Raw genomic sequence first — 23,379 nt, 5'->3', positions numbered from 1 at the left:
AATTGACTTGCATGTCATGGCATCACCTCCCTAATGTCATGGCCTTCTTTAAGAATGAAGGACAAATAACAACATACACTACACTGTGTGTATATGCTTTGGAATGACACAGATGAATAAAAGAGAGTGCCCATTTTAAAGAAGAGACAATTTGGTAGAGCAGAAAGAATATTGGCCTTGAATGCAGGATAAATAAGCCCACATTTGGATACTTGCTTGCCCTCATTGAATATCTGTTTCATCATCTGCAAATTGAATATAATGCTACCAACTTAATAGTACAGTTGTGTAAAAATGATTTTGTAAAACTTAATATGTGGAATTATCTGTTATTGTTGTTTTTTATTATAATCCAATATAAAAGATAAGACATGTGCTAATCCATTAATACACATCACTGTAAGTGCTATCAAAGATGTCTCAATCACATGCCCCACCCCCACATATTTGGGGAAACTTAATAATCAGGGCTAACAGAGAAGACTTTGTAAAGATGGCATTTAAGTTGGGCCTTTCAGGCTCAATTTAACAGATAGCTAAAAGATGCAGAAGGCATTTCATGTAAAAGGGAATGTATGATCAGAGGCACTGAGATAAGAAAACTCATGACAGTGTTATGCATCTAGTTAATATTTTTTAATGAATGGATAAATATCTTTTTTTTCTTTTTAGTGGTTCTAATTATCAAATTTGAGAAATGATTTTGTTGTAATTTTCTAAAAGCACACAAAAATCTCTGAATTTCAGTTTCTACATCTGTAAAATGAGGATAATAATAGTTGTTTTGGCATTCTTTTTCAGAATGTTATAAAATGTATTTATGAAATAAATAGTCCAGATAAACTCTAGTGGAGAGTAGTAGAGAAACAATAGGAGAAAAGCCTAGGAAGGTATATTAGGGTTTCAGAATTAATGGAGATAGGATGTTTTTATTAAATAAATCATAGAAAGTTTTTTTATATAAAATCTTAAATAAAATATTAGCAAAGAGATTATAGCAACTTATTTCCAGGATAATATAATATGACCAAGTCAGGATTATACTAGGAATGCAAGGCTGGTTCAATATCAGAAAAATTATCAGCATAATTGGCCATGTCAATCCAAACTAGCACAAATCATATGATTATCTCAATAGCTGCAGAAAAAGCATTTGACATCCATTTCTATTTTTAAAAAATACTTAAGAGCATAAGGAATAAATGGAGTTTTCCTAACATGATTATTAGCATCTTTCTAAAATCATCAGGAAGCATTATACATAATGGGGATAAACTAGAAGCATTCCCAGTAAGACTAGGGATGAAACAAGTTTGCCCATTATCACCACTCTTATTCAATATTGTACTAGAAATGTTAGCTTTGACAATAAGAGGAGAAACAGAAATTAAAGAAAATAAGGTAGGTAATAAGGAAAGCAAACTAGCACTCTTTGCACTTGATATATTTGTATATTTAGTAAATCCTAACAAATCAACTAAAAACTACTAGCAAAGTTGAAGGATATAAAATAAACTCACATAAATCAGCATTTCTATACATTACTAAATAAGTACAGAAGCAAGAGATAGAAAGATAAATATCACTTAAAACAAAATATTTAGATAATATAAAGTATTTGGGAGTCTACCTGCCAAGACAAGGCTAGGAATTATATTAACACAACTACAAACCACTTTTCACACTTATAAAGTTATAAAGTTAAACAATTAGAAGAATATCAAGTGCTCATGCATAGGCCAAGCTAATATACTAAAAATAACAATTCCAAATTAATCTACTTATTTAGTGCCATACCAATAAAACTGCCAAGAAATTACTTTATAGAGCTAGAAAAAAAACTAATAACAAAAGTCAGCAGAATGAACAAAATGTCAAAAATTTCAAGGGAAATAATGAAAAAAAAAAAAAAAGAAAGAAAGAAAAGGAAGGTGGCCTATCTGTACAGATCCCAAACTATATTGTAAACAGTGATAATCAAAAGTATTTAATACTAGCTAAGAAATAGAGTAGCTTATCAACAGAAAAAGTTATGTTCACAAGGCATAATCATCAATGATTGTAGTAATCTGGTGTTTAATAAACGCAAAGACTCTAGCTTCTGGGATAAGAACTCATTATTTAACAAAAATTGCTATGAAAACTGAAAAATAATAAGGTAGAAACTAGGCATTAACCAACATCTAACACACTATAACAAGATGGGTTTACGATTTACACATAAAGGCTTACAGTAGAAGTAAATTAGGAGAACAAGGAATAGTCTACCTCTCAGATCTGTGAAGAAGGAAAGAATTTTTATGAAATGCAAAATTGATAATTTTGATTATATTAAATTTAAAATGTTTTGGAGAAACAAAACCAATATAGTCGAGATTAGAAGGGAAGCAGAAAGCAGGAGAAAATATTTTACATGTACTTCTGATAAAGGCTTCATTTTAAAAATATATTGGGAATTAATTCAAATTTATAAAAATACAAGCCATTCCCCAATTGACAAATGGTCAAATAATTTTCATATGAAGAAATTAAAACAATTTCTAGACATATGAAAAAATGTTCCAAATCACTGTTGATTAGAAAAATGCAAATTAAGATGTATGTATATGTATATGTATATGTGTATGTATATATATATATATATTGTATTTAACATATACTTTAATATATTTAACATGTATTTTTCTACCTGCCATCTGGGGTAGGGGGTAAGGGGAAGGAAGGGAAAAATTGGAACAAAAGGTTTTGCAATTGTCAGTGTTGAAAAATTACCCATGCATCTATCTTGTAAATAAAAAGCTATAATAAAAAATGCAAATTAAGAAAACTCTGAGGTACCACTTCACACCTTTTCAGACTGGCTAAACTCACAGGAAAAGATAATGATAAATGTTGGCGGGGATGTGGGAAAAATGGGCTACTAATATATTGTTGATGTAGTTGTCAACAGATTTCAACCATTCTGGAGAGACATTTAGAACTATGCCCAAAGGGCTATAAAACTGTGCATACTCTTTCATCTAACAGTATCTCTATTGAGATCCAAAAGATCATAAAAAAAGGTAAAGGGCTCACATGTACAAAAATGTTTGTAACAGTCCTTTTTTGTAGTGGCAAGAACTGGAAATTGAATGGATGTCCATTAGTTGGGAATGACTAAATAAGCTATGGTATGTGAATGTAATGGAATATTATTGTTCTATAAAAATTGATGGCATGTCCGATTTGGGAAAAACCTGGAAAGATTTATATGAACTGATGCTAAGTGAAGTAAGTAGAACCAAGAAAATATAGTTCACAGTAACAGCAAGATTATGTGATGATCAACTGTGATCAATTTGGCTCTTTTCAATAATGAGGTGATTCAGAGCAATTCCAATAGATTTTTTGATAGAAAGAGCCATCCACATCCAGAGAGAGAACTATGGAGACTGAATGTGGATCACAGGATAGTAGTTTCACCTTTTTGGATTGTTGTCGTTTGTTTTTTTCTCTTGTGTTTTTTTCTTCTCCTTCTTATTTTTTCTTGTTCAGTGGGACAAATATGGAAATGTGTTTATAATTGAGCATATTTTTAAAAGAAAGAAAGATGTTCAACAGGTAATGACACAGTTAAAATTATGCTTTAGGAGTATTTGATTGCTTCCTGCTTGTAATATGAATTGAAGAAAGAAAGGATTAGATATTTAAAGATCAATGAGAAGAACCTGAACTTATAATGAATAAATAGAAAAGAGAGGACAGAAGGGAAATAACATTCTAAAGGAAAACAAGAAAGAATGTTTAGAATTGTGATAAGGACAGAATCAAAGACAATTCTTATTTTGAGTCTGAGTAACTGGGAAAAGTCATTGCTATAAATAGAAAAGTCCAGAATGGGAAGCTGATTGTGATAAAGATTCTGAATGATAAGGTTGGACTTAGACATGCCAGGAGAAAACCTTAGTGGTTTTAAATCTTCTCTTTCTCAGCAGTTAGTTAGAAATGCTGAATTGGAGTTTGGGAGAGTAGTCTTGACTAGAGAAATAGTTCTAGGAATTATCTGCATAGAAATGGTTTCTAAATCTCTGGGAATCAAATTAAGAAGCATTTATTAAACACCTACTATGTAGCAAGCCTGGAGTCAACACTGGAGATTCAAAGAAAGAGGGTAAATAACATTATCAAGGAAAGGAGCATCAATGAGATCAGAGGGTCGAGGATAGACTTTTGGGCTCACAGTAGGCATATAGTTTGGAATATAAACATTTAAGACCAGGGTTCTTAACTTTTTTATATCATTGAATTGCTTGGCAGTATGATAAAGCCTATGGATCTGAATAAGGTTTTTAAATAAGTAAAATAAAATAAAACACATATTGAAATAGTCATCCTTGTGACGGAAAGTGCCATCTGCATTCAGAAAGAGAAACTTTGGAGACTGAATGTGGATCAAAGCATATCATTTCCAACTTCTTCTTGTTGTTTATTTACTTGTTGTTTTATCTTCATGTTTTTCCCCTTTTGATTTTCCTTGTGCAGCATGCTGAATATGGAAATATATTTAGAAGAATTACATTTTTAACCTATATTAGATTGCTTGTTGTCTTGGGGAAGGAGAAAGGGAAGAAAAGAAGGAAAAAAATTGGAACACAAGATTTTGCAAAGGTGAATCTTGAAAACTATTTTGAATTTATTTGTAAAAATAAAACTTGATTAAAAATACAGTTATCAAAATATCTTTAAAAGATCATAGATCCCTTGGTTAAGAATTACCAATTTAAGAACTGGAGGGTAAAGAAAACCATATTTATATCCTCAATATCTAGCACTTAATAAAGTTTTAATTCAAAGAATCATAGAATCTCAGAGCAGTAAAAGACTTCAGAAATTATTTGCTCCATCCAATCCCAAGAATCCTTTCTTTAGTATTCTCAACACATGATTACAATCTTCATTTAATAATCTTCACTAATGTTGGTTATGTTCTCTCTTGAGAAGCTTATGCCAGTTTAGAAACTTGTAGTTAGGAAGTTCTTCCTTACAAAAAAGCCTAACATAGACTTCTTATAACTTAACCTAGTTGTACCTAGTCTTATCTTAGGCTACAAAGCAAAACAAATCAATTTCTTCTTCCATGTGGGCATCCTTCAAATATTTCCACATAGTAGCCTTCTGTACCCCATAGTTTGAAGATAGTTATTATGTTTTTTTTAATTTCCTTACACCCAAATTTTTTTCTCCTTCAAGCTGAATATACCCAATTCCTCTGCAAAACATCATTAAGCTTATCCTTCACCAGTGATATACTTTATTCCCAAAACTATTTCCTAGTCAAGTCTATGTCCTCTTCCACTTACATAGTTAAGTTTTTGATATGTGCAGGACTGTGACAAATGTTCTTATATAATCTCTAATCCTAACATGAAAGTGATGCTACATTTTTTTAAGGTAATAGCAGTGAAATATAAAGATTCCATCAGACTGAATTTGGATATGGTCCTAATAATACTCTGCAAGCATAACCTACCCTTCCATCTTCCAGGCAAGGCATCTCAAATATATTGACTACAAAATGATTTATTTGATCATTGCTATTCATGAAGCAAATTAAAATATAAAATGGTCCTTAAGTATATGTGGCCTACTTTTGCTTCTATCAAAAAAAAAAAAGTAAAGGAGCTAAAAATGCTAAGAAACAAATTAATTCTAATACTAGTAATAGAGACTATGATTTTATTGTTATAGGGAATTCCCTCTTCCAAGGCAGATCAGCACTTTCTCAAAACTTGTAGATGTAAGTGGATTTCAAAGTTACTTGCCAGAGGTCACACAAATTGTATGTGCTAGAGGCAAAACTTAAACTCAAGTCCCTGAGGCTTTAGGGCCAAATCTCTATTGTGTTATGATGGTCAAAAATAAATAATAATGATTGCTTAATAGAATCAGACAGTTTTTAAAACATCTATAAAATTAATTAAGACTCAATTACTCACTTCAAAGAGGAATAAGATGCACACTGTTGGGAATGAAAAATCTACCAATCAACAGGAAAGTGTAAGAGTACAGGAAAAGAGGAGATAAGGGGACTATGGGGAAAATGGATTAAAGGATATAGTTGTCAGAAGCAAAACAAATTTTTGAGGAGGGACAGGAGAGAGAGAGACAGAGACAGAGACAGAGAGAGAGAAGAAGAAGAAGAAGAAGAAGGAGAGAGAGAGAGAGAGAGAGAGAGAGGAAGAGAGGTAAAGAAAGAAAAGAAAGAGGGAGAGAGTATAAATGGGGGGGAAATAGGATGAAAGAAAATATGTAGCCAATAATCAATATGGTGAATGGTGAATGGGATGAATTCACCTATAAAATGGAAATGGATAGCCGAATGGGATGAAAAACCAGAATCCAACAATATATTGATTACAAGAAATACATATAAACAGAGTGATTAACTAAGATGACAAATATTGGAGGAGATGCAGAGAAATAGAGACACTAATGCACTGTAAGTGGAATTGTGAATTGATCCAATCATTCTGGAGAACAAGTTAGAACTATGCCCAAAGAGTTATAAAACCATACATACACTTTGACCAGGGAATACCATTATCACATCTGTATCTAAAAATGATCGAATAAAATGGAAAATGATTGACAAAAATATTTATAGCATCTCTTTTTGTGGTAGTAAAGAATTAAAAATTAAGAGAATGCCCATCAATTGGGGAGTACTTAAACAAGTTGTAGTGTGTGATTGTGATAGACTACTGTTATGGTATTAAAAATGACAAGCAGGAAAGTTTCAGTAAAAACCTGAGACAATTTGCATGAGCTGATGCAAAGCAAAATGAGCAGAGTCAGGAAAACATTATGTATAGTAACAGCAAAATTGTATGCTGAGCAACAGTGAATGACTTAGCTATTCTTAGCAACACAATGATCCAAAACAGTTCCAAGGGGCTTATGATGAAAGATACTACCTAACTCCAGAGAAAGAATTGATGGAGTCTGAATGAAGATTGAAATATACTGTTTTTACTTTCTTTAATATGTTTGAGTTTTTTTATCTTTTTTCTTTTGCAACATCACTAATATAGAAATGTTTTGTGTTATTATGCATGTATAATTTAGGTCAAATTTCACCTTACTAAGATAGGACAAAAGGAGAGAAAAAATAATTTTGGACCTAAAAATTTTAAAAGCCAATATTTAAATTTTTTGTTTAACATGTCATTGAGAAAAAATAAAATAAAAAGAGTCAGTACTCTAAATGGAAAACTTTATTCAATGATCAATGAATTGATTTTAACTGAAGGAACTAAATCACTTCAATGATGATATTTTTATTACAAGCAAAATGAAAAGACATGATAACTAAATGAAAGATAGGCTTATAGATGTCCTGGAAAAAAAACAAAAAAGGTTGGTGTAATTGGTTATATGGTGATAAGGTTCATTTCATTGAATATTTGATCATCTAATTTTGAAAGTAATATGAAGAATATTAATAAAAAGGCCACATGCAAGATAATTTTAGTAATGCACCAACATGTTATCAAGTTTAAAAATATATAGAAATTATATAAATAATTTAGTAAGAGCCTCCAAATCATCATAAACTTTGTAGAAGAGCAGATGTTGAAAAATGTCATTCAATATTAAGAACTTAAAGAGGCCAGAGACTTATAGACTACTCAGAAGACTCACAGACTACTCAATAAATAATTTTTGAAGAAGAAATCTGGAAGGCATTTAACAATATGAAGCATGGAAGAATATCATTCAAACTTCAATTTTCACCACAAATAAAAAGAAAATAAGAATATCTTTACAGATAGAAATGACTGGATATTGATGTTGATATGAACATTGCTTCTTAATTTTATTTCATGAATTCCATTGGCAGTCTGGTGATGCTAATAGATCATTCTCGGAATACTTTTTTTTTTTTAAATTTTTTATTTTTTTTAATTAATTATATAATTATACATTTTTGACAGTATATATGCATGAGTAATTTTTATAACATTATCGGAATACTTTTTTAATGCACACAACCAAACACATTGGATTATAAAGGAAAGGAAACCAATTATTTTGAAATGCAATTATAATTTTTAAAAATTCACATTCTCCAGGTTAAGAATACCTAATAGTCCACAGGCTATCATTTAAAAGGTAAAGATAAGATGATCCATATAATCATATGATGTCTAACATGATGATCAACCAAATGATATTGAAAAATATAGCTAGATAAAAGCATGTTAATGTTTTCACCATTTTCTTCCTAAATTTAACTGATTCAAAATAGTTGCCAGAAGAAGACCAAAAGAACCCAGGAACTACTTTAACCCTCAAACTTATCTCCCTAACATACAGGGAGCTACTGTAGTCAAAGATAGCACCACTTTAGAATACATACCCATTTGTAAAATATGGAAAATATAGAAAAGAATTATGAAAAATTACAAGCAATATTCCCTCACAAGATTAAAAAAGGCAGGGGTATCTGCAGAAGATTTGTTATGAGATTCAACTAAATTAAATCATCCCCAAAGCACTTTTTGATGCTAATCTAAAGAATATAATAAATGTAATAGAAAACACAATAGATTTTTCAGTGTTTCTATCATAATCTATTTTTACAGTTTATGAAAATAGAAAGATCATGTTTTCATTCTAATATCTCCATATCTGATGAGGAAGAGGAATTTTTTTTAGAAGATAAAAGCAAGAAGAGATCTCTGATGGCAATGAGGAATCAATTTACAATATATTTCAAAATATGGAAGTTACCAAATGATTAGAAAAAGGACAGATGATCCTAGTACAAATACAATGGTGTGAAAAGGATATTATTATCTACCAACCCATACACTAACATTTTTGTTTCTATAAAGTCTTTATGAGAACACTTGCTTATGAAAACTATCAATACTATGTAAGACAGGATCAGGAAGGGTTTGTTTTTTTTTTTCTATAGCAAGTTATATCTTCACTTAAAAGAAAAAAACAGAAAATTTAGATATATTGTTGGGTTGAACATACATATCAAAAAAAATTTTTTTACTTGGTAGCACAAAATACAGGCTCAAAGATTCTTGAGTTAAACAAGATGTTTCTTCTCTATGTTCTGATCATAAGGTCTTCCATGACAAAAACAAACAAAAGATGAGATCAATAACCCTCTGACCATTGATGTTAATCAGTACCCAAAAAAAGAAAGGTGTTTGCCACTCTCCTAGAGGTGTCCTTCATAGAGTCTAAGCAAAATTTCCTATAAATGGTGAAGTCCTTCCAATGCAGCTCCTTTTGGATGGTACTCTGAACTAGACTATTAAGTCTAGGAATGCCACAGTGCTTCTTCCAAGAGATGAACAACTTCTTCCAAGACACTAATTTAACAATCTATTCCAAAAAACTCAATAGATGAAAAATGCATAATGAACATTTTACAACATGAAACTGGATGAATAATCCATTGAGTTAATCATTGTTCGATACATTTGGAGCAAGTATGGTATATGGAAAATTATCTGAGCCCAGAATTGAGCAAGAGAAAGATTGTGAAGTGGATTTCAGATTCAATGTTTTATCTATCTTTTTAGTTTTAGTGTTGTTTGAAAATTTGATTAGTATATTTATCAAGCATGTAGGTGGCAGAGTACTAAGCCTATAATCAGGAAATTCTGAATTCAAATCTGTACTCAGGCACTTACTAGCTATGATCTCGAACAAGTCAGTTAAACACAATTTGCTTCAGTTCTCAACTATAAAATAGCACCTGCTTCCAAGGGCTGATGTGAGAAGCAAGTAAAATAACATTTGTTAAACACAGCCCAGTGCCTGGCATAGTAAGTACTTAATAAATGCTTGTTTCCTTCCTTTCTTTCTTCCTCCCTCCCTTCCTTTCTTCCTTCTTTCATGCCTTCATGTCATCACTGACAAATATTTAGACAGTAGAGGGACAAGAAAAGATCTTTGAATAATAGATACTACCCTCCAAGTATGCCTCTACCCACTAAGTGTTTATTGAACTCATTCAACTAGTTCCAAATCCACAGTATTATCACCTGATCCACAACATTTCATTTTAAACCTAAGAATAGAGTGAGTGTTTTTGTCTGTGCTTTAACTGAAGTATAGATGTACTATGAAACAACAATAATATAAAATTTACAAAGTGTAAGACACTATGCTAATTGCTTTACAGTTGTATCTCATTTGATCTTCACAACAACCCTGTTGCATCAAATTGTTGCTGCCTTTTGTTTTTTACGCCATCTTTTCCAAATATGACCCCAACACATATGCAGAATCTTCTCTTGTAATAAAGAAAAACAGTTAGAAAAATTGAATAATAATGACAGTTTATGAGAGCACATCAACATTTTGTACCACTTTTTATGAAGAGGAAAACATGTATCATAATCTGCTCCTGAGGTTGGCTCTTGATTAAGTAAAGAGAACTAAAAAAAAAAAAAAAAAAGAATTGAAATGGGTTCAGAATTCAGAAATGAACCCTTGAAAAAAAACAAAGAGGACTTGGTGACAGGCAGGATAGAAAATCATGATATTTTTATGTTACCAGAGCCATGGAAAATATAGAATCAAGAAAGAGGAGTCTATAAACAAACACTGTTATATGATGTAGGGAGATTGAATAGGATAAAGACTGAAAAAAGTAGTAGGTCACTGCAAGAGAAGAGGCAAATATATAGTGATAAGAGAGGGAGACAAACTGAAGTGGGAATAGGGGAATGAGTAGTAGGGATGCTTAAACAAGAAATAGTCAATTATTTCCAAGAATTTGACTGTAAAAGGAAGGATAGTTAGAAAGGAAGGTATCTTTAAATTCTAGTAGGCTTCAGGAAGGCTTGTTGCTGTTTTAAGTGAGAGAAGACCCTTGCATATCCATGAGTGATGAAGTCACAATGTGAACTCCCTTTGAGTTTAAGCTTAAAGTAGATTACAGAACTTCCATACTCTTTTTGGAATCTCTGACATTTGGATGTACACTTGAGGGCCCTGGGTACCCCAACAACCACCATTTTTTCTGTTTGGAAAAATCAGGCAAATTCTGACCTAAACAGTAGCTTAGTTACTTAGACTTAGTTATTCTTAGAAGACGGGGATATCTTCATGGCCTCTTTCCTTTGATACCGCTATTTAAATGATCACTTATTAATATATAATCTGGTTGCTCAAGTAAAAGGTATATTTTAAATGACCTTGAAAGGGCATTTCCATTTGTGACTTAAGACCTGCCAAGCAATCAAATAAGAAGGCAGTCACCAAAATCCTTGCTAATAATAATGAATTCCACATTTAAATTTGTACTTCTCATATATTCATGGATATGGGTAATATAGCTTCCATCACCATAATGCAGATACATTTTTATTAGATTCATCTATAATATTAGTGGAAAAACTACATTTAGCATAACTCTCATTTGAAAGAAACTCTGCTTCCTTTTTTTCCTATTATAAAATGTCTGGTTTCAAGTCTCAGATCTGTCACTAAGTAACTATGTAACACAGGGCAAATCATTACTCTTCTCTAGGTCTCAATTTCCTCCTATGAAAAATGATGGTGTTTAGATTAAATTGTCTCATATTCTTTCCAGATCTGATGTCTTATTTATTCATTTACAAATATAAGGTACCTACTCTATGCTGAAGGTCACAAAAGAGACAAATTGTTTCATTCTCCTAACTCTCATAGTTTATCTAATGGGTGAAAAGCTACAAATAGAAAGTTATAATTTGATAAAAGTAGTAGAGAGGTTTATAACAAAGTGTTGGGTGAATTCTGAGGGGAAAGTTATTACCTCTAGGGAGATCAGAGAAGTCTCCATGTAAGAGGTAGCATCTGAGTTGGTCTTTAGAGAATGAATAGAAATTCAAAAGGTGAAGGAGAGGGGAGACTTTCCAGGCATAAGGACCATTAAGGACAAAGGATAATCATGAGATCATAGATTATAACTTGTTTGGATCTTGGAGGTCTCCTAGCTCAACTCTTCAAGTTTAGAAAAAAAGAAAATATGTAGAGGGTCACAGTCAGTGGGGAAACTCTGGGTAAGATATGAGACCCTTCAGCCCAGAGGGAATCTGCTGACAATGTCTGCTTTGGCTCCCAATCTCCCCTAAGGGCTCTTGGCTTTCCTGAGAAATCAGGGGGCGGTGACAACCTGTTTTGAGATCGAAGTACCAAGCAGATACCAGGTAGAAGAGTGATACCAAGTGGCAAACTACATAGCAAGTTGTTTATGTGGTCCTACCTGCTCAGAGTTGTTTTTTGTTACATTATAAAAAAGGGGAAAGCCCTCCAAATAAATGGACTCCATTTTCCCACCATCCTCGGGAGTGATGAGGAGTAAATTGTGGTCTAAACAAAGATGGGTCAGTTCCTTTTCTCTCTCTCCTTCCTTCCCCAAAGTAACCAAGGGCTGGTTCGGCAGCAAAGGAATTTGCTACTTAGTGCTGTATAGAAACATAGTCTTTATTGATTAGAATGGAAACACCGGAGAGCCGGTGGGCAAAATGGCTGCATGGTACAAGGCCAATTTTGCAAAGAGTAGATTTTTGAGTTCTCTCTTTTATACAAGAGCACAATCATTCAGATGCAATGATGTAAGGAGGTTCCTGAGAGTGATGTAAATAAGATAAGGATTCTCTTGTTATCTTTTGAGTAGAGACAGAAGTCTCTTCCCCTGCTGTGGCATTTGGTCTGTTTGAGCAGATTAGAATGGGGGGCTGTAAAACTCCAAGCAGCTCAGATAGCCCAAAGTTTGACCAGATCTTGTATCAAAGGTCCAAGTCCCAAAGGAAGTTGGAGATCAAACAAGGAATACCAAAGGGCTACCGCCCTCAACAGGGAGTGCCACCTCATCACTTCTCCAGTGGGAAGGCATATTTTAATCACCCCAGAATGGAGGCTCTAGAAAGCAGGACACAAGATTTGGTGCCCAAAAGTGGGGCTCTAGGTGAGGTCCTGTACAAGTCAGATCGACTGAATAACAAGAAGGAAGAATCTGTCAGGGCTAGTCTAGTTACTTTCCTTTTTCAACCAAAAAGAGGCAAATACTAAGAAATGAGCCTCCCTCCCCAGGGAAGTAAGAAGCAGGCTTAGTTAGATTAGAAGCAAGGTTTGCTGGTAACTCAGAAGCAGATCACTTAGTTCTCAGATGCTCTGGAGTGCAGTGTCTGAGTCTTTGTAAGAAAATCCACAGACCTAGAAGTTAGTGGGAGAACAACTAACTGAATACAATAGAGTAAAATTGGTTTTAATGAATCCTACAAGTTTTAAAAAGAAGAAAGATTTTAACTTGGGTGCTCAAACCAGGAAGTATGAGGAGAAAAATGAGCAGAAGTTTGGTGCCTGTAGCTGTGGAGGGTACAAAAGGAAGTCTTTTTTTTTTTTTTTTTTTTTTTTTTAGCATTTTACTGATTCATATTGTTTGTTACTATTCTAAGAGATCTGTAAGGCAGCACCAGTTGGACAAAAAGAGAGTTAAGTGAGTTAAGTATTTTAAGTACTATTGCCCGTTGGGCAGAAAGGGAATTAAGGACCTTAAGTACCTTGCCCAGGAACTTGCTTTTCTTATTCAAAGCTCATTTTCAATACTGCCTATACCTGAGCATGCCCCTCTTCCCTTCAACTTCGCCTTCATGGGCTGGAGAAGGAGTGGGAGGGGCAGTCACACCAGCAGCTACACTTGGTGCTGCCCCTTTAGAGTAGAGGTTTAGGGATGGAGCAGGGCATTTTGCTCCTTTTTTAGTGTATTAAAAAAAAAAAAAAAAAAACTTCCCACATCAATCTATGGGGAAGAGACATTTTATAACAGTTAGGAAACAATTAAGTACTTCAGCTTTTTAGGAGGGCTTTTGTAGAAGGCCTGCCAGCATTCACCTGTTCCCATTCAATGGAAAATTGGTACACTGGTGTAGGTGGAACAGTGTCGTTTAATCAGTGAAAAAAATCAGGCCCACTGATACACCCCTTAAATGCAATTTGGTGGTAGCTATCCAGATTCTGACTGCCAACAACAGAATCCAGGATCAAGACTTTCCTCCAAAAATAAGAGAGGAAGAGCCACAGATAACCATAGAGAAGTTCTAAATTTAACTTTATGTATTAATTTTTTTTAAATTTTTGATAAAGATGCACCAGCAGTGTCCAGTGCGAGCAGCTTCACTATCTTTAGATAATCCCCAGATGATGTGGAGAGATTCAGAAAGTGGTGAAGAACGGAAGGGACCAGATAGGTAAACTGCTTGGGGGAAAGAGGGTTTGCTTGTATCTCTACAGATGGAAAAGGAATCAGATGGGTGCCAAAGAGCTATTTTCATCTTATCCATCAGAGAGAGACAGAAAGGGAGAGGAGCCTCAGGGCGAAGGAAAGGACCCAGGAGGCAGCAGGTGGTTCCATTGCTGATTGTGCCCACCACTGAAAGAGCCTGGCAGTTAACCCTTTGTGTACTCATGACCATCAGAAATAATTATCAATAACTGATGCAGGACTTCAACACCTGTAGGAATCATTGGATTCTCTGACACATGAAGTGATGGACAATAGATTGCTTTTGGACTATTTCTTGGCTGCTGATGGAGGCATATGTGTGGTTCTGAATTGAAGTTTTTTTTTTTTTTTACACCTTCCTTCTGGGACTCATGGAAATCTTTATAGCATTTTGTTTTAGTCATATTGTTTCTTATGTTACCACTTGCTTGTATGATATTACACCTTTGCCTGTGTGATTTCTCCTATGGTAGTGGATTTAATCACTGGTATATGCCTGCTTCAATTAAAACAAAAGAAAGGGTGAGATGGCGAGGGTCACAGTCAGTGGGCGAACTCTGGGTAATGTATAAGACCATTCAGCCCAGAGAGAACCTACTGACAGTGTCTGGTTCAGCTCTCCATCTCCCCTAAGGGCTCTCGACCTTCCTGAGAAGTCAGGGGGCAGTGACAACCTGTGTATGATTGAAGCAGAGTGATACCAGGTGGAAGAGTGATACCAGGTGGCAAACTACATACAACAGCAAGTTGTTTGTGTCTCAGAGTTGTTTCTGTTACATTATAAAAAGGGGAAAGCCCTTGAAATAAATGGACTTCATTTTTCCCCACCATCCTCCTGAGTCCTGCCTCATCACTCCTCCACTAGGAAGGTATATTTTAATCACCTTGGTGTGGGGGCTCTAGAAAGCAGGATATTTTAACCACTCCAGTGTGGGGGCTCTAGAAAGCAATAGTACATTTTGTCACCCAAACTTGGGGGCTCTAGAAAACAGGATACAACTGGGCACATTCAATGAAAGAAAGCAGGCCATTTTGTATGGAACATAACATTCATGGACAGGAGTAATGGAAGATAAAGCAGAGAGAATCCTGCCAATTTGTAGAGAGTTTTGAATGTCAAGTAAAGGAATTTGAAAGTCACAAGATCAACAATTGAAGCCACTGAAGATTTCTAGACAAAGGAATCATGTGACCAGATCTAGCTGTTATCTGTGTCTATGAAATTCATAATAACCTCTTTGGATACATTTAGATTTTTTGCTGTTGTTTCTGTTTGATTTCTTTTCTGATGACTGATTTTTGAGAATAAATTACTTTGGGCCATTGGCCAATGGAATTTAATTTATTTTTCAGTGAACATGCTTCTAAATTTATTTATTTTGCTTTTTTAAGCCCAAACATTTAATACCCAATGGAGTACCACCCACCAATCTGGGTCTTCAGATTCAGAAACTTTAACCAAATTAAATGCTGCCCTATTTTGATGTCACAATGAATAGTGTTGGCTTAACTGCAATTAAATAGTCCCCACTGACCATTGAAAGCACAGTACATGATGTCAAGAGTGGTAAAACTGTCAGATTAGTGGAAATTCATTTTCCTGATTACTTGGCAATTTCCAGTATAAACAACCAAAATAATTTTTTTTCTTAAAATCTCAAACCTCATCTCTGAATAGTATAATATTTGTTCCTCTGTAGAAGAAGGTGATATGGTTCCAAGTTCTTAAAGAAGTCTAAAAATGTCCTGGGAATGATGCTTTGATAAATAGTATTTTCTAACCATAAATTAAGAACAATTTTTCCCTTTTTTATATCACCTAGTATATGGAAATCAGGTTCATGGAGTTATTAAATTGATTATTCTTTGTAACTAAACCTTGGCTATATGAACAAGGAAAAAGACAAGTGAACAGATGCAGAGAGGGCTATAGTATGACTATAGAGTGACCTTTATATTTTATACTCTGGCAGGTTAGAGAAAAATTCTTTTTAAAAAGCTTTCATCCTGAAAGTGTGCCCATTTTGTTTTGTGGAAGCTGTATAAGCCTGGGTAGGGGTGAGGAGAGGGTCTTATCATAGATCTAAAGCTGAAAGAGACTTAAGAAACCAATTTAATCTAACTTTTTCATTTAATAAATTAGGTAACTGAGACCTAGAAAGGCTAAAAAATTTGTCCTCAGAATCCGGAATCATGGTTTTTTTCAGGGTATTGCCTTGTCTAGCTGTCTTTGTACTGCCCTAACTTGGTACTAACCCTAAGTCAACATTTCCCATGTTAGAGATTCCTAATAAGAAAAAATGATTCTCAATAATGAGCAGACTGATTTCAGAAAAGCCTAGAAAGATTTACATAAACTGATGGCAAGGGAAGTGAGTAGAATCAAGGGAGCATTATACACAACAACAATATCCTAAAATGATCAACAACTCTGATGGACATGGCTCTTTTCAACAATGAGGTGATTCAGGCCAATTACAATAGACTTGTGATGAAGAGAGCCATCTACACCCAGAGAGAGGACTGTGAGGTCTGAATGTGGATTACAACATAGTATTTTCACCTTTTTGTTGTTGTTTGCCTGCTTTTTTTCTCATCTTTTTTATTTTTGATATGATTTTTCTTGTGCAGCATGATAAATTTAGAAATATCTTAAGAAGAATTGCACATATTTAACATGTTGCATTATTTGCTTCTAGGGAAAAGAGTGGGGGGAAGGAAGGGTGAAAATTTTGTAACACAAAGTTTTGTAAGGATGAATGTCGAAAACTATTTTTGCATATATTTTAAAAACAAAAATAAAAATCTAATAAATGTTTTAAAAAAACAAGGAAAAAATGTGGGTTAGATTAGATGGCCTCCAATGTACCATGCGTTTCTGTGATTCCTAGGTCTTTCTAGGTATAAATCTTATATTCCTATTATTTCTAAATGCCCTTTTAACTCATAATCTCCAGACTTCTATTAGTGTGTGCTAATTAGATTTTTGTGATAATAATTCCAAATATTTTAATGAATCTCTGGTTTCATTGACATGGGCATTCTTTTCAGATAGATTGTAACCCAGCCAGTATTATCAATAATTTTTAAACTTATGTTTATGCTGAGTGTCATGGCTCAAACCTATAATCTCTTAAACTAAGAGAGACTGAAGGTGATGGCTCCCTTGAGTCTGGGAGTTCTGAGTGGCAATAGAACTAAAGCTGATTGAGTTTCTACTCTGAGTCTGGTACCAATAGAGTGAGCCCTTAGGCAAAAGGTCCAGCAGGCTGCCTCAGGACAAGTAAATGGGCCAAGGTTGGAAAGAATGCCAATCAGCAGTGAGGTCTAGTCTGTGAATGATTGCTGAACTCCTGACCAGATAAAAATAGAGAAATCATGTCTCACAAGCAAACAAAAGCAAAAAAAAATACATATATGTATATATACATAAACATATTTATGTGCATATATATATATATATATATAATTTTAACTTTTCAAAAAATTTTCCTCATTTATTGCTTTATCATACCCTCACAAAACTTGATCATATTTGCCATAAAAGGAAACTGATTCACTAACTAATTAAGTGAATTAACTCTAGTCATATTTGCTAGGTAGAGAAAAGGTCTTCAATAAATCACAAATGCTTCTTTTCAAGTTCTTTGATCTTTCCAATAGAATACAATTAGACGTGACCCCTTCAGTATTTTCTCAGGGAGTTGGGAGGAATTAAAGAGAGGACCATTTTAGCAATAACTTTGAGATTACTTATCTCCAACTTGCTATCCTCTGTGAAATCTACATACCATTTGTTCCCCTTAAATGGATGTCTATCCCACTAGGCATGAGAACCACATTCGTTCTGTCACTAGTGAGTAATGCAGTATGGCTCCCATGTGGTACAGATGCCAGATTATACAATGGCCTGCTTTGGGGTGCAGGTGTCTTTAGAATAACAAATTTTCTCTTATGGATATTTGCATTACACTTTAATAAAAACCAAAAATAGCAGCCACAAATCCCAAGGTCCCCTAAAGGGCACATGTTAGAAATCCATATTTGTTATCCCCCCCCTTTCATAATTCACATGAACTAACTCATTCTGTGTCCTGAGTTACTTTATCCTACTGTCCTATTAAGTGGAAACAAATGGGCTGCAATATTCAACACTACACTGGTGAAAAAATCTTGTCACCAAATGTGAAGTTTGATGTTCTAAGTTATAACCCTTGCCTCTCTTCAATATTCTTTGTTCCAAACTAGGTGAAATAGTCATAGTAGCCCCACACAACTGACCTGGGTCTCTGCGGGTCAATAAGTATCTCCACACTTGAGACTTTTGCTTACTTACCCACCCATGAGTCTCTAAGTGTGAGCTGTGAATATCCCTCTCTTAAAAGGTACAGAAAGTGTCTTCTGAATCTCTGAAGGGGCTTACACCCACACAGTGTTCACACCTTCTAAACTTAGAGGTGAAACCTTGCAGGTGAAAAAGAAGGCAGGAGTGAGGCTGGCGGCACAACACTTTAGGAACGTGGTTGCTTGAAGACAAGGGAAAGATGGGTTTTCCTCTGTGTGTGCCCCACTCCTGTCTTTTAGAGGCAAGAGATGCATATGTGCAATGGGATCTCAAGATTTCTCCCATGGCTTTCCCACATCCAGTATTTGAAATGGCCAGAAACCTAAGAACAGAGGTTTCAATGTATCCATTTACATAAAATAGATACTAAGTTGATGGAGATGGTTGTCCATAGTATACCGATTTCCACAAATCTAAATTTGTCCTAGTAATCACAAATTTCATAAACTTCAGTTTCAAGCATCAGCATTGCACTAATACTCATTTAGAAATCTTTGTAGACTCAGGGATGCAAGAAACAGCTTTGGTCAGATTTATCACTTTGCTCATGATCACTAGAAGGCACCATTATTTAGGGGAAGGTGCAAGCTTGGGACACGCCTACCCCTTCAACTCAACACACATACAAAATGAATCCACTCTTTTCTGTATATTTCACAAGCATGAGCGTCTCGTGCACATTTTGAGCATAATCTGAATCACTTTAAAATAGAAATGTCTTTGAAATACAAGAAACTATAGACAGCTCTCATCCCCTCTTGGGTACTCGTGTCTTTAAAGCAAACTCCCAGGGCTGATTATGAATCAAATTGCATTTTACTCATGTCCTGGGAGGGAAATGTTAGGATGGATGGGTGTTGGAGCAAAAGCTTCAGGAAGCTGCTGCTGTTTGCAGAAAAGGAGTTGGCTTTGAATTTTTGAAGTTGTACAGTAGCTTATTTTTATACCCATTCATGAGTCATTCATTAGCACCCAAGATGGTTATCTGCCGTCAGGAGAACAAGAGAGATTTCCAGTCTAATAAACACCATCTTAACTGTCACTGCTTGATGATATGGATGGGGAGGTATGCCTGGGATTTCCAACTCTTGACACCCCTCTCCTGGGGACTCAATGTTCTTGTCAATTTGTCCTCTCAGGAAGCTAACTTGGTTTAGCCAATCCTCCTCCAGTCTAGACAAATATACACAGAACTCCCACACCTGCTTATCCCCAGGCTTAAGAAAAGGTAGAGGCACAAAATGTTTCACTTTGCTGGTTTAATATGTGGTGAATCAAGCACATATTGCAGCAACCATTAACTGATTTTTACACGGAAAAAGGAATCGAAGATATATTACTCTGCTAAGCATTATATCGGAACAGAAATATCAGCATTTCTATATGAAATCTGAAACACCTTGGATATTTGAAAAATAGAACAATTAAGCCTGAATCAAATACGAGCTCAAACCCATATCACTGACCTTTAATTGTATATTTTAAAGGGGGTTAGTCTTGTGGGGAGTTTTGAAAAATTATTGGGTCACCAGAATTCTCTTCAGTTCCATTGGCATTGGGTCCACCCATAATTCCAGAGTCTGTTTTGGTTAGTCTCACGTCCATCTTAGACCCATCACATCAAACTGAGAGATCATAAGCTTCTGTCTCTAGTGAATGTCTCATGCCTACTACTTTCTCTCTCCCATCCCTACCTCAACTCCCAACCCAGATTGAAGAGCAAAGGAAGAAAGCACAGAAAGATGAAAGGAAGTATGTATGACTCATACGATGTGCTTATTAAACTGATGAACTACATGATTCATGATTTTTTTGGTCCCCAGATAATTCATAGCTTTGTAAAATGTGATCTTTTGATTGCAAATGGTAGGTTGTGTTTTGCCACCCACCCTGCAACTAAGAACTAAGAATTGGGACAAAAAAAACAACAAAAAAGAAATCAGATGAAGATTTGATTATTACATCTGTCTTTCCTGAAAAAAACTAGGATCTTGTTAATTTTTCTATTTCCCTCTACAGAATATATATTCTTTTTATTGGGACATGATGAGCCTCTACTCCTCAAAGAGAATTAAGAGCAAAATGAATAGTAGGTTTATTTTTTTCTTGCAGTCACTAGGCCAAATAATCAGCAACATTCATCATCAGTTTACCTAAGGAGAGCCCAATTATCTTTATCACCCCTTTTGTTTTACAAAGCTTTTATCACATTTTGCCTACTTTATTTTCCTTCAACCTGAAATAGACAATCACTTTTAGTTCATCGGGGTAAGAGTAAAAAGGAAGGCAGAGGGAGAGGAGCAATAACCAAGAGAACCTGAACCTCTCTATCACAATAGTCACTAACCTCTCCATTACAGTGATGCTCCTTTCTTGCCTGGGATGTATTATAAAGCTAGAACCTGAAAGGACTTAAAGATTATTGAATCCAATTACCTGATTTTACAGATAAGAACCAAGTTACAGTTCATTGCCTTATTCAGAGCTACACAGCTTGTAAGTGCCTAAAGTAAGATTTGAATGCAGGTCTTTCTTATTCCGAGTCCACACTCCACTCAGGAGGGGAAAGCAGGATTTTTGCTTCTGGTATTTGGAAAATAATTATTATTACTTGTCAGCAGAACCCTGTAGTCCTTGAGGCACCTGAAGGTAGCTTCATCAGAGAGATGCAATGGGATGGGAAAAGTCTGGTGACTCTCAGTGTCTTTCCCTATGTGTTTTTTGAGGAAATTTCCTTGACATAGGAGTGAATATTAGGGAAAATGCATATGGCTATTCAAATTGTTGAGTTTCTTAAGGCCTTGGAGCCTAGAGAATAATAAGAGAATTTGATTTGATAACTACAAAATACTATGTAGGTAAGGGATTGGGGATTATAGTTGGTTTTGTCATATCACAAGGTCAATAGAAGCCTTTTCCTCACTAGGCCTTCTGAGTCCTCTTTCCCTCAGGACACAACTTCATCCAAAATTAGGGCATCTAGATAGTTTCTTTACAAAGTAAATTGTTTTAACTCTTGCCTATAGAACAATGACAGATGAGGTGTATCATTTTAATTTATTTCTCAAAGTCTTGGCTCAATCCTTTTTATTTCTTTTACAGCTCTCTGAGATACAGACCAGAATGATGGGACTAAAGAGGAAAGTCCAAAATAAAATCAACAAAGAAGGTGATGAGGCTGTGTAGGAGACATCATCATCAATGGAGGATCCATAGGAAGCTGCCTCTTATTGATGAGAATCAGGCATCTGCTCATAAGCAATCAGAGCACATAGCTCTCTGCAAAGGTCATCAATGTAAAAGAACATTTGGATTTGGAAATGATTAAAGCTGTAATGAATATTTGCTAGAATGAGGAAAAGATGGATCTTGATACGATGACAAGCACACAGAGAAGGCCTTGAATGTTAGCGTGGTATATTAAAAAGGAAAGGGGGCATAGGGGTGGGGGGAGTATTGGAGTTACACTTAGTCACTGTCAGATCAAACCTTCCCTGTTCAAGGAGAGGGTGTTCTGCACTGATCAGGGCTCCCAGAGAGCAATATCCCTTCTTCTGTAAAGGTAAATCTATCAGGATTTAGCCTCACCTGTCTGAGATATCCCTTAACGCCATCCAATTTCCGTTCTTTCTAATTCCATACTTAGCAAAGCAACCTTCTGATAATTAATTTGGTTTCCCAGGTTTGCCAATACAGGGAAAGGGGCATGCTGAGTTATTGTGCCAGTTAGATCTCTTGTTGTAAATGAATAAATTGGCTTTGGGATTTATCAATGTGTCTCCCGTGAATTTAGGAAGCATGAGGCTGTTTTCTCAGGTTTGATCACCACAGGGAGAGTTGACAACAGTGTTGCTACACCTGCAACTTTGCTTGAACAAAACCTTGAAATGAGAGGACCATCCTAAGATGTGGTAACCTTGAGATCCCCATGCCCTCAAGGCTCTGTGAAAAATGAAAAAAAAAAAAAAGATCTCTTTTTTGAACCCCTTCAGACTAGCTTGTAGTAGGCTGTCTCTGCTCTATTGCCATCGCAACTCCCCAGTCCTCATTCTTAGGATTATATTCAACCAGCCCTCTCTTAACAATCATAGTGTAATCAGAATTCAAAATCTAGTTAAATTAGACTGTGAGAATCTATCTTCTCTCCCAATAAAATGCATATACTATTACCTACAAAAAAAAGAGTTATATTAGTGCATAATGTGGAGAAGACAAAAGACCCAGATATCACATACATACAACTAGGAGAAATGATAGCTTAGTCAAATCTGGGCATGTCAAATCAAAGGGACTATTAAGGGACCCCTGTCATTACCACCCTTTTTCCTGTTAAGGCCTGGAACACATTGCACCTGAGACCCATTTATATCCTCCTTCCTCCAATGCCTGATTCCCAGACTCGTTCTCTGTCCTGAAACCCACTTCCATTTTTACTGTTACCCCCTGTTTCTGGTCCTGAGTGTCTAATATTAGGTTTTGGACAATTCCTTGTATGTGTCAAAATGTGTCACAATAAAGAAGAGCAAACATTGCTCTAGTGGATAAAGCCCCAATCCTCAGATCAGAAAGCCCACACTTCTGGCACATCCTGATGGTGTAATACTGGATAAGTTAAATTTCAGTGACCCAGCCAGGTCCTAGAATGTACAGTAGCTGCAGAACTGCATGAGTAGGAGTACCATCACATGGGATTCTCCATGCCAATGAAAATCACTGGCTCCTTCCAAATAAATGTTTAACAAGTCTTGCTTTA

The sequence above is a fragment of the Sminthopsis crassicaudata genome, chromosome 2, assembly GCF_048593235.1.
Source record: "Sminthopsis crassicaudata isolate SCR6 chromosome 2, ASM4859323v1, whole genome shotgun sequence".
Lineage (NCBI taxonomy): Eukaryota > Metazoa > Chordata > Mammalia > Dasyuromorphia > Dasyuridae > Sminthopsis > Sminthopsis crassicaudata.
The sequence above is the reverse complement of the archived record's forward strand: the minus strand, read 5'-3'. Positions refer to the sequence as shown.